We start from the raw sequence: 12,359 nt of genomic DNA, 5'->3' as shown, positions 1-12,359 counted from the left end.
CAGGTCATGATCCCAGGGTCTTGGGATCAAGCCCCGCACTGGGCTCTCTGCTCAGCGGGGAGCCTGCTTCTCCCTCTCCTGCCTGCCACTCTGCCTGCTTGTGCTCTGTCAAATAATAAATAAATTTAAAAAACATTTAAAAAATACATTACCTCATTAAACCTTATGTTAATCCACGGAGGGAGGTGCTATTAGAACGCTGAGGCTTGGAGAGGTTAACCAGTGTGTCTAGGCTGTGGGGGCAGGGTGGGAGGGTGGTGGTCTGGCACAGCAGAACTCTGCTGTCTGTTAGCAGGGCGCCCCTGAAGACAGCACCACCACCGGCGAGCTCGGCTGTCTGAGGACCAGTGACAATGAAACTGAAATGCAATCCAACAGAATGTAGCTTCAGGCACCTATAATAAGGCTGGGATAAGACCTGGTTACAGTGCCTCCTGACGTTCCTTAAACATCAGTCCACATAGGACAGACTCCTGTGTCCCCAAGTTACTAGCCGAACTGGGCTTATAGTCACTCCTTGCCTTTCCCGTAGATAAGCTCTTTGCTCAAGGCATGACTTTCTCCTAGAAGGGCCTCCGCTCTGTCTCCATGTGGGTGGTAGCTTCGTGTTATAGTTCACTGGACTGCAGCCAGAACTAACTAGGTTTAAATCTCTGCTTTACCACTTTACTAGGTGTTTGACTTTGGGTAAATTTCCTCACTCTTCTAGGCCCAAGTTTCCACAGTTGGGAAATGAGTGTAATAATAATTGTGATAAGAATAATACCTGTCACAGAAAGGCCCAACTGACTGGGCGAGAGAAAGCATGTAGAATAGTGCCCGGCGCTATCTCACGACCATTTCCACCAACCCTCAGATTCTGCTCTCACTTGTGCTCAGTACCCAACTCAAATGGCTTTCTTCGGAGAGTCTCCTTCTCTGAGATCCTGTCGTCCCGTGGTTTTATCATTCCAATGGTATTTACCCTGTATCACTGCAAGTATTCACATGGTCTTGAAGTGCGATTATTTATATATATGTTTATAAACAAGCCCTCCCCTGATGAAATCATAACCCCAGAGGTTTAGACTAAACATAAACTTTTCTTCTTTCTCCTTATCTCCTTCTCTTCCCTTCTGCTGAGTGTTTTAATCAGTTCATTATTCATATACCCCAGAGAGTGGGTAGAACAAGGAAATGGGAGAGAAATGAGAACACACACACACACTATTTATAGTTCCCTATTAGATCATTCAGTTTAAATCTACCAACATTCCTGATCTCCTCCTCTGAGCAAAGCTTGCTTGGGCTGCAAAGAAGGTGGAATATGGTCTCTGTCCTCCCAGGACTCACAGTCTAGATCAGGTGAAAAAACATGCCTCTAAACTATACATGCCTCTAAACTATACAACCTGAATTGCAACACTACTTAAACCTATGTCTCCAAGTGCTTGCTCCCTCTCCAAAGACATCAGGTACCAATTTTCACAGCTTGGGGCTGCTACTTACTCAACTCATCCATTCTGGAACCTCCCTCCCCTTCTCTGGTCACCTCTCTTCTTTTTGTTTTTCTTTTTGATGTCCCCTCCCCCAAGAATGGACTGCTCCCTCAGCTGTAGACTTATTCATTTATCGACTCAGTATTTGTTAAGGTCTTCACCTCCCCTGCTAAAGTACAAATTCTCCAGGAAGAAGACATGGCTCAGGGACCGTGTGGGAAAGACAGACAAACCAGGTGGGCTAGAGGGAGAGAAAGACAATAATTAGGAGGTGTTCCCGTGTGTAAAAATGACAGTGTGCATAGAGGATGGTGTGAGGCTTACTTGTCTTGACAGTTGCTAACCCATTTGAGAAAATAATATGAAGGACCTGTAAAACTAGAGTCCTCATGTCTAGCATTAAACAACGTTGACATATTTGATTTTGCAGAGAATATTCTTGACAGTGTTTCTGATAGCTCCTACTTTTATAACCCAATCAATAAGAGATCCTTTTTTCAGCTGCCACACTACTCATTCATTTTAGTTAAGTTTGAGAAAGTGAAAGGAAGACATTTAAAATATGCATCCTTGTCACATTTACTTTTTTTTTTTTAAAGATTTTATTTATTTATTCGACAGAGATAGAGACAGCCAGCAAGAGAGCGAACACAAGCAGGGGGAGTGGGAGAGGAAGAAGCAGGCTCATAGCGGAGGAGCCTGATGTGGGGCTCGATCCCATAACGCCGGGATCACGCCCTGAGCCAAAGGCAGATGCTTAACCGCTGTGGCACCCAGGCGTCCCTACTCTTTTTTTTTTTTTTAGAATGATGATCCTGAAACAATAGATTCAACCATGGCATCATACATTTTGTATTTACTGCATTGAGTAAGAAAGATGAACTACTTTATTTTGACTTGTCAGGTGACTTTATGTGGTTCACCTACTGCTTCCCAATTTGGCTTCTCCTATTCCAAAGGAGAAATTCTAAAACTTGCTCATTAAAAAAAAAAAAAAAATCAGAACAGATTTAATTAAGAGAATACCTTAAACTCAACTGGGCTATATACAGGTGAAGAGTCAAAACGCAATACAGAAAGAAAAACAGAAACTTAGGTTCCAGAACACAAAGTATTACTTCCTCAGAAATTTTTACTACAACAGAAGTCGATGATACATCTTTTAAGGTATTTGTACTAAGCCTGCCCAGCAAATACACAGCTAACCTAGAATGTTCTGATAAAAAACATAAAGGTACAGGGGATCTCACGTGAAGCCAGGAAAAGGCTATATGATTGGTAAAGACCCAACATAATTTCCTCCAAAGGCTGTTAACATCACAAGGAGTCACAAAGCATTACACTGAGCAAATTAAGTCCCGACTGGTCATTAAGGAAACTCACGGAGCCCAACATCTGATGTCCTAACATTTCATTTTGCTCTGCACATCAAAGGGACGGTGGACCTCTAACCCAAGCTCCTGATATTCAGTAACTGCCCATTCATATTTATAGGAAGGAGACCACTACAAAAGATAACCATAAAGCTTCAGTTTGCTCTGGACTCAACATCTAAGGGAAGACAACAGTTTCATTTTCTTTTCTTTCTGGGAAACAAAAGCATCAGATAGGAAAACACGTCCCTTTGGAAAAGGACCAGCCATTTGTTGTCGAGAAGGAAAGCAGGCAGATAAGGGAAAGCGGATATCTGGACTTGTCTGAGAAAAGCCTTCCAGGTCCAACGTAGCAACTTCTTTGAGAGCTGTAAGTCATTAAATGTGTCTCTGATATCAATTCACATATGAAGATTAGTAGAACATACCAAGAGATTGAATCATCAAACAATTCTCTTAGGAATTTCAACATAGCTGATTTGATACAGAATTACTCCAAAGGCCCAAGCCTGCATGGGATCCTGGTAGAGATAAGATACAGACACCTTTTAGACAAGGGCTTCATTCTTCAGAAATAGAAGCTTAAACCGAGGACTTTCCATCAACAGCATCCTCAGTGTTTATTAGGAGTCTACACATACCCTGTGAGCACTAACCAAACACAAAAAATCTAAATAAAGTCTTTGCCTTCACAGAGTGTGCAAATGAAGAAGACACCCCCATCCCCCCTCCCATTCCAGAGACTACTCATCAGGAAACAGATCTCCCTTAAAAAATGCTACTAGTTTATATCCTTAAATCCTTATTGATCCAGAAAACAGTACTCTTCCAATTTCTGGCTTGAGAAGAGCAGCTACAATGAACCTCTTCTGATACTGAGAGGAGTTGCTGGATAGCTTTTCTGCATTGACTCTAAAAGGACTTAACATTGCTCTAATCCTTCATTTATCAAACTCCTTCACCAGAGGAGTGAAGGGGGCCTTTTCGCTTTTTATTTTATGAGTCTGCCAGAAGTGAATTGGCAATCAAAACTGAAGCTAAATTCCTCAAAACACTTTTGGTAAATAGACATAAGACAGCATTGTGCTTACACATATTGCCTATTCTAAGCTATCAATCTTAAACTGAGACTGGGAAGAGGCTCTGCATTTCTCATTCTTAGAAATCACAGGGCATATGCAGTAAGAACATATGGCCACGAGATAGCTGAGGCTTCGATTTGTACCACAGCCAAGAAAACTAGACGCCCAAGTGTATCACTACTAATGAATTAGGGAATAATGCAGAGAATTTGCTGAGAGAAGGGAGATATAGACAGAGTTGGAAAAAAGCAGACATTTTAAAGGTATCTGGCAATGGGGCCATATCAAAAATATTTACATAAATGTGATAATGAGAGTGATGTAGATTTGGGGGGGCATGTAAAAGAGAGGTTTCTCAAACTCAGCAGAATTTCAACAAATATCAAAGATGATAGTAAGGCTTTTTAAAATGCAAACAAGGGATTGTGTATTAATAAATATGAAGCTCTTAAAATCTGGTTCTAAAGCAACAGCAAGCAACACCAGCCCCTGGCAAACATTTAGCAAATGAAATCAAAGAGTGAGTATCTGAAAGAATGTTAAGTATACAAGGCAGATGAGATTCTGAAATACAGTTTTCATCTGAGGAACAGACTGGACTCATACATTCAAGGTGAGAGGTGTAACTTGGTCAGTCTGACAGTAAAAAAAATTTTTTTATATTTCTTCTGAAGGTCTGATAACACTTTAAAAGTGTCAACACAAATCTATAATTGCACAGTTAAATTAGTCCAAGTAGCTAATGCAATCGATTTTATAACTTGTGGAATTCTATTGGGCTTTTTATTTCTTTCCTTGGTTTTGTCCTCAGTTGGAAGGAACACTTCAATGGTTTATCTTAAAAGCACCAGGTGTGGGTGAATACTCATTGGGCAACTGTAGAGGGCATAATATGTTCCTCAAAACACCTTCCTGTCTGAGGCTTTTGTAATCAATCACCACCAATCTCTGTGAAAACAGGAGCCACATTGCAAAGATCAGCAGTCATGCAGTTTTCTTTAACAACTTTGAGGACTAAGTTGTAAGTCTTCGATGTGTGTGCAAAGCTGTTATACAATGTACTGAGTAGTAAATAGCAAAAGCCCTTCCCGTCACACTCCCTCAACTTGGAAGGAGTTAGGGAAGCCATTGAAATGAACACAGAATGGTTTGCGGAACCTTTGAGTGTTCACAGCGCATTCTACAAATGCAAGGCTAGCCACCCCTTGTAAAAAGAAGTGCACCCCTCCTGCCCATGGGACTCACTCCAGTGGAGTGCAGAACACATGAACATACTTATTTTTCTTAGAAGGAAGAAAAGAAAAAAGATGAAGCTAGCACTTGTACAAACCATAACATGAGGGAGAAGAAAGTAGTGGTGGAGGGACACGAGAGAGGATGGAAAAGAATAAAAGGTCTAAGCAGCATACCCGTGTGCGCCGTTTTATAAACAAGCTAAGATTTCCAGATGAAAGACCTGTGGCAGGCGGAATATTTCTACAGAAAGGCATCAGGAAGGGGAGCAGGGGAGGCAAAGGGGCTGACATTGGGTCCCAGAATGCCACCTGTTTGAATCACCATTCTCGTGCCAATGGGCATTTGAGTTACCACCTCTGTTCCCCATGCCAGTGCTCTGCTACGTGAACCAGAAAGATCGCTGTCCTGCTGCTTTCTAACCATGTACTCTTGGACAAGTCATTTCACATCTTTCGATGTGTTTCCCAATTTTTAAAACAGAGAAATGATACCTGTCCTTGAAGGGCTCTGGTACAGACAGGGCATAAATATAGGAAAGGTCCTTAGCATAGTGACTGCCAAGAGGAGGTGCTCGAAAAGGGGTACTTCTTTGAACAAAATTTATAATCACTTAACTAGAAAGCTGGGATTCAAATCAAGGTCTTCTAACTCTAAAGCCCCCTTTTCCCCCCTTCCACTTAGATTTTCAGCCTTTTTTTCTTTCTTTCTTTCTTTCTCTTTCTTTCTTTCTTTCTTTCTTTTTCTTTCTTTCTTTCTTTCTTTTTTTTTTTTTAAGATTTTATTTATTTATGTGACAGAGAGACAGCCAGCGAGAGAGGGAACACAGCAGGCGAGTGGGAGAGGAAGAAGCAGGCTCCCAGCCAAGGAGCCCGATGTGGGACTCGATCCTCTCACGCCAGGATCACGCCCTGAGCCGAAGGCAGACGCTTAACGACTGCGCTACCCAGGCGCCCCTCAGCCTTTTTTTCTTAAGAGAATTAAAAAAATAAAAATCTCAAAGCCCCATACAATCTTGCCTTTCCTGTAAGTGCTTTCATAAAACTTTTTTGGGCTACTTTACCAAAAATTGCCCACCTTGATAAACCTTTACGCTCTATATACTCAAAGTTGGAATGCAGCTGTGAACACGATGAAGTATCTCACATCTTGTTTTGTGTTCTTAGCTTCAACTCAGTGTGTACCTCTGCCTGGCTGATTTTCCTAATTTAGGTTTTGTCATTATATGCAAAAATGGCTCGCCAATGCAAGGTTAAGTGTTTCCAGGGGTTTGCGCTCATTTGCATAAGTCTCTGAGCAACTGCCAAAATGGCGGGCAGCATTGTGGTCGTTCCCTGGGTGCTCCTGAAATTAGAAAAACTACCAGACGACTTCCTGCGCACCAGGCACCGTGGTAAGTGCCTTAGACGTGGCGGCAACTGCTGGAGGACACGTTTCTGTGCCCTCCTGCCCGTGCTTAGGGCCAGACAACACAGCACTGCCTCGGCCACGGTTGGGTGGTGAGTGGTGCACAGCCCTGCCACTCCCCGGAAGAAAGATTTTACTTATTTATTACTTATTATTTTATTTATTTTTATTTATTTGACACAGAGAGAAAGAGCACAAGCAGGTGGAGGGAGAGGGAGAAGCAGGCTCCCCACTGAGCAGGGAGCCCAATGCAGGGCTCAATCCCAGGACCCTGAGATCACGACCTGAGCTGAAGGCAGACGCTAAACCAGCTGAGCCACCCAGGTGCCCTACTTTTTATTTTTTTAAAGATTTTATTGATTTAGGGGCACCTGGGTGGCTCAGTTGTTAAGCATCTGCCTTCAGCTCAGGGCGTGATCCCAGAGTACTGGGATTGAGCCCCACGTCAGGCTCCTTCGCTGGGAGCCTGCTTCTTCCTCTCCCACTCCCCCTGCTTGTGTTCCCTCTCTCACTGGCTGTCTCTCTCTGTGTCAAATAAATCAATAAAATCTTTTTATTTTATTGATTTATTTGACAGAGAGAACGCATGCACACTTGCATGTGCAAGTACGGGAAGGAACAAAAGGGGAAAGAGCAGAAGATGGAATTTCAAGCAGACTCCTTCTGGGCTGAGTGCTGAGTGTGATATGGGGCTTGATCTCATGACCCTGAGATCACGACCTGAGCTGAAACCAAGGACCTGAGCTAAAACTAAGAGTCAGATGCTTAACCAACTAGGCCATTCAGGTGTCTCACACCACTTACTGTTTTACATAATCAGTAGAGTAGCACCATTTGGTTTATGGGTTAATTACAATTGTCACCAACTAGCCACTTTTGTAACAAGGAAGACTAATTCTTCTAGTGTGTTGTCATAGTTTGAGTTTCTGCACTGGTGAAGTCTGTATTAGTTCTGTTTAGTATAGTTAATGTTTTCTGTTATCTTGTCTGTGTTTAGTAATGAGGATGCAACATGGTTCAGACCTGGTCCCCGCACTCGAGTCAGGAGAAGAACCTGATATGGTACTATAAAAGGATCATTGCTACATACTAGTTCATGCATCTGTTTTTTTTTTTTTTTTAAAGATTTTATCTATTTTTCAGAGAGAGAGAGGGAGAGAAGAGAGGAAGAGAGAAAGAGAGAGAAAGGAGAGAGGAGAGGAGAGACAGAGAAGGTGAGCATGAGCAGGTGAGGAGCAGAGGGGGAGGAAGAGAAGCACAGGCAGAGGGAGAGAGAGAATCTCTCAAGCAGACTCTATGCTGAGCATGGAGCCCAATGCGGGCCTCGATCCCACAATCCTGACTGAGATCATGACCTGAGCCAAAACCAAGAGTCAGACACTTAACCGACTGAGCTACCCAGGTGCCTTTTTTTTTTTTTAATGACAACAACTATAATAACTTCGAACAATCACTCTTGAATGTTCCCTTTCTGTGTAGGTAATGCCTAGCACAAGGGGAATACTTGAAATAATCAAGAAGGGGTATGGCATGGACATGAACCCATCAGACTGGACCAATCAGCTGGTGGCCGTACTGGAGCATGTTTCTAGAGGCTCCCAGCTAAACCAGGGTTTATCCCCTTGGTTATGGAATTGTGGGATAGCTCAGGGGGTCATGAGGGAAGGACCAATGCAGTTATGTACAGGGATGGGCCAGTATGTGACTACTTTAACAACTGGCCCATATGTAGTGATGCATACTGAGAGAATACTGCCTTGACCCAGAGAAGGTGATGGAAACTCAGACTTGTAAACACCAACTCCATAGGACAGTCACTTTTCTACCTCTGTTGACAACTCAGCTGTGTAGATCCCAGACCAGACATACCAGAGAAAGACAACCTGAAAACTATTCCCTTGAGAATGTTCATTTTCCTTTATAAGCATTTGAAATAGGGCAGCACCCAATAAATGCTGCTGACTGACTGACATTTATTGAATGCCCAGTGTATACAGAGCATGTCCTGGGAAATTTATAAAAAGAAAATACAAATGACCTAAATTAAGCTTGCTGTTATTTTAATGATTGATGAAAAGAGCAGCCTTTTGGAGATGAGTATATAATCATAACTATACCCTAATGAAGTCTTGTGAAGAGATAGGTAACCCAAACTTAGGATCAGATGTGTTTTACAGAGTGCTTCCCTCCTTCGTTATTCAAGTTCTGGTCTTTGTCAGCTGTCACTGGTAAGGGTCAGGCAGAATGAAACTCCTATAACTCAAAACAAACAAATAACCATCCCCATACCTGAAAAAAAAAAACAACCTAAAAACCTCACATATCCCCAGCTTGAAACACAAGTTTGCATTTGCGATCTGATTTTGACAATCGTAGAACTTTATATCTGCATAAAATATGATGCAGCTGCTTTTGAGGGATGAGATGCCCCCCCCCCAAAGGGTACTTGGTAAAATGATCTTTGAGTGCTAGAGATGAATTATACACCCTGAAAATTGCCAAAGGCACAAAGCTGCCCCCAGTAAGGATGACTGACCTAAAAGCAACTCATTTACTAGTAACATAGGCTGTGACATTCTTTCATTTCTGGTATTTTCTTGGGCATGTCAAAAAAAAAAAAAAAAGTCTCGTAATATCCAAAAATAGACCTAGTTTTATTGTTTAAACAATATTTAAAAAATTAGATTATTTTATCAGAGACCAGGTAGACAGAATTAAAAAGACAAACACTTGCAACTAAAGCTTAAGATCTTACTTGCGAAAAAAATGCATGAATGAAAATTTTCAACTAGAAAGCAGGGCGTTGGAGATAAATGAGACACAACTATGAGTTCTCTTCCTGGTGTTAGATTATGACTTTCAGGAAAAGGAGGTAATAAAAGCGTCGGGAGAAAGGTATTTGTCTGACATTGTGTCAGATTCGTAAGGCCCACGAGCACCTCGAGATGTAACAGCTGGGAGGAGCAGACTGAGAGCTTTAGCAGTATTTGGAAAGTTGCCATTATGTCTCCTTAGGTTTCTTAAAAAGCATTCATTTGGTATTTGTCTTTTACTTTTATTAGCTTAAAAAAATTTTAGCAGATTGCCACACAAACGACATTATGGGAGATATTCACAATTTTGTTGATTACTTTTCAAGCCGTTCTTAGTGTTACTTTAATTATTCTAAACAGCATTTTGAAACTGTTTAGATGAATTGAAAATAAGATTCATTCCAAAGAAGTGATATGGAAAAGATATTCTTAGAGTCAGAATTTTAGAGCCAGAAGGGAACCTAAAAATCTCCTAATTCAGTCCTCTCATTTTACAGGTAAGGAGACCAAGACCCAGCTGGGTGAAATGGCTAAACCCAAAGTCAGCTAAGGTGATCCTAGGCAAGTAACAGGATTCCTAACATTGAGTCTAACTTTCTTCCTATTAATGGCCAACTCCACACTGCTTGTCCTCTTCTCGTTCACCTCAAGGCTGTTCATGGTGACCACCCCACTTGTCCTCCCTGACAGAGGACGGCAACCAAGCTGTCTGGGTGATGGCCTCATCTGGAAGGCAGCAAGGCGGTGGCTGTTCTCACTTGCCAAAGACGCACATGCACTTACTTGCCTTTCTTCCTTTCTTCAAGATTTTATTTATTTATTTGAGAGAGAGAGAGAACGAGCACTGGGGAGAGGGAAAGAGAGAAGCAGACTCCCTGCTGAGCAGGAAGCCGGATGTGGGGCTCGATCCCAGGACCCCAAGATCACGACCTGAGCTGAAGGCAGATGCTTAATGGACTGAGCCACCCAGGCACCTTACTTGCCTTTCCATTCCCTTTGTATGCTGCTTCTCTTTCTTCCAATTCTTATCAAATCCGACGCAACTTGTGAGCACCCAGATGAGTGTTCATGAATTTGTGGAGAAGACAGTCGATATATTCAAGTCAGGAAACTGTTAAGTTAGACATGATGAGGAATTCGAACCACTCAAAAAGTGCTTCTAAGTGCCTTTTAGCATTTGCACACTAGTCTTCAGCAGCCTTTAATCTGTTTCTTCTCTCAAGCATTGGTTTTCAGGATCTTTCAGTTCTTAATATCTCATTACTTATCTGCCGTAAATGACAGATACGTCAACTTTTTCCTGGAACCTTTTGTTTGGTTCTTGTGCTTACTGACTTTGGGACTTTATGCAAGTCACTTAGCCAGTTGCTTTGGGGGGGAAGTCATGGTACTCCACCTAGAAAACCTCAGTAAGCACTGACCACACATGTACCATGTGCCTAGAACCACGTGCTGCTCCTGGAAACTCAGCAGGGACAAGGAGCTTTGGGTCTTGCGGGTTGTGTTCGGAAGCTCAAAATTAAAAACACGTAACAAAGAGAGTGTGCAGGACCAAGCAGAGAAGGTGAAAACTGAGCACTGGCAAAAACCCCCAATCTGTGATTTGAATGAGGCTGTGGCAACTCAAGGTGGTCTCTGGAACCTGACAGCCTGGGTTCAAATTCTGGCTTTGCCCTCTACTAACCACCTGACCTTGCGTGCATCTCTTCACCTCCCTGAGCTTCAGGGCCCTCATTTGTAGATAGTAAGACAAAGAGCACGTGGCCTTTAGGCTATCCTGTGGACTAGGTGAAAGCATTTAGCCCAGTGCCCGGCACTGCGTAGACATCAGCTGGTAATAGTGCGCTCCACACTCAACAAATCAGCACAGAGACAGGCTGATGGTGGCTCAAGCTCCTGGTGTCCTGATGGAGGAGGCAGGATTTGAGATGGAGCTCCAATTACAGCTGAGATTTGAAAAGAGGACCTTGATTGCCAGAAAAGTTTTCAGGAGACAGAGAGCGATCTGTGGTTCTTTGAGTAGTTTAGATATAAATGAGAGTAGTATTTTAGGATCAGCACTGAAATTTTTTTGAAGATTTTTTACTATTTATTCATTTTTAAAATTTTATTTATTTGACTCAGAGAGAGAGAGAGCACAAGCAGGCAGAGCGAGAGAGGTAGAAGCAGGCTCTCCGCTGAGCAGGGAGCCCGACGCAGGACTCCCTCCCAGGACCTTGGGCAGACGCTTAACCGACTGAGCCACCCAGGCGCCCTGAAGATTTTTTATTCTTAAGTAATCTCTCTAAACCCAACATGGGGCTTAAACTTACAAAACTGAGATCAGGAGTTGCATGTTCCACTGCCTGAGCCAACCTGGCGCCCTTATTATTATTTTTTTAATAGCAAAGTAAATGTAAACATTTAGGTAGAAAAGCCGTGTCTCTATTCTGGCCATGATCTTTCTGTAAAGGATCCCTTGGCTCCTCAGATCTTTTTTCTTCACTTCAAATTCTCCAAGTTCATTATAAAGTGTAGATAAAGGATTAATATCCAGCAAATCATTTCAGGTTAAGGGAAGAAAGAGGCTTTGCTAAATTCCCTTTATAAATGTGAGACATAAATTGACATTCAGCTTGGAGGACTTTATAAACAAATATAGCCAGGTACCCTATTCTATAAATTATCACTGATATTCATTCATATATTCTCCCTCTCTGCAAACATATGGATGTAATTATGCACCAATTGTGAAAAAAAAAAATCCCAAGGACCCTGTATTCCAGGAAACGACCACCAGCATGACTGGTTCAAGAACATCATATAATGCTCAGTGGAGTTCATGTAAAGCTTCTGTACTGCCTCTTCTCTCACTGCAAGTGTCTACATCACATAAAACTCAGGGCCGAACCAATGCCCACCGCCCATGCAGAATGAAATGATATCGTACTTAAAACACCCACAATAGCTTGGATGTCTGCTTTAAGACTAATG

General features: G+C 42.3%; 1 protein-coding gene across 5 annotated transcripts in view; it reads right to left on the bottom strand.

Moving 5' to 3' along the window:
- The window catches only part of ARL15 (ADP ribosylation factor like GTPase 15), a 435,459-nt gene that overhangs the window by 34,164 nt on the left and 388,936 nt on the right, over window positions 1–12,359 (bottom strand). The gene's annotated exons all lie outside the window — the stretch shown is intronic.

The sequence above is a fragment of the Ursus maritimus genome, unplaced genomic scaffold (genome assembly GCF_017311325.1).
Source record: "Ursus maritimus isolate PB19 unplaced genomic scaffold, ASM1731132v1 scaffold_15, whole genome shotgun sequence".
Taxonomy (NCBI): Eukaryota; Metazoa; Chordata; class Mammalia; order Carnivora; family Ursidae; genus Ursus; species Ursus maritimus.
This window is presented reverse-complemented; position numbering and strand designations above follow the sequence as displayed.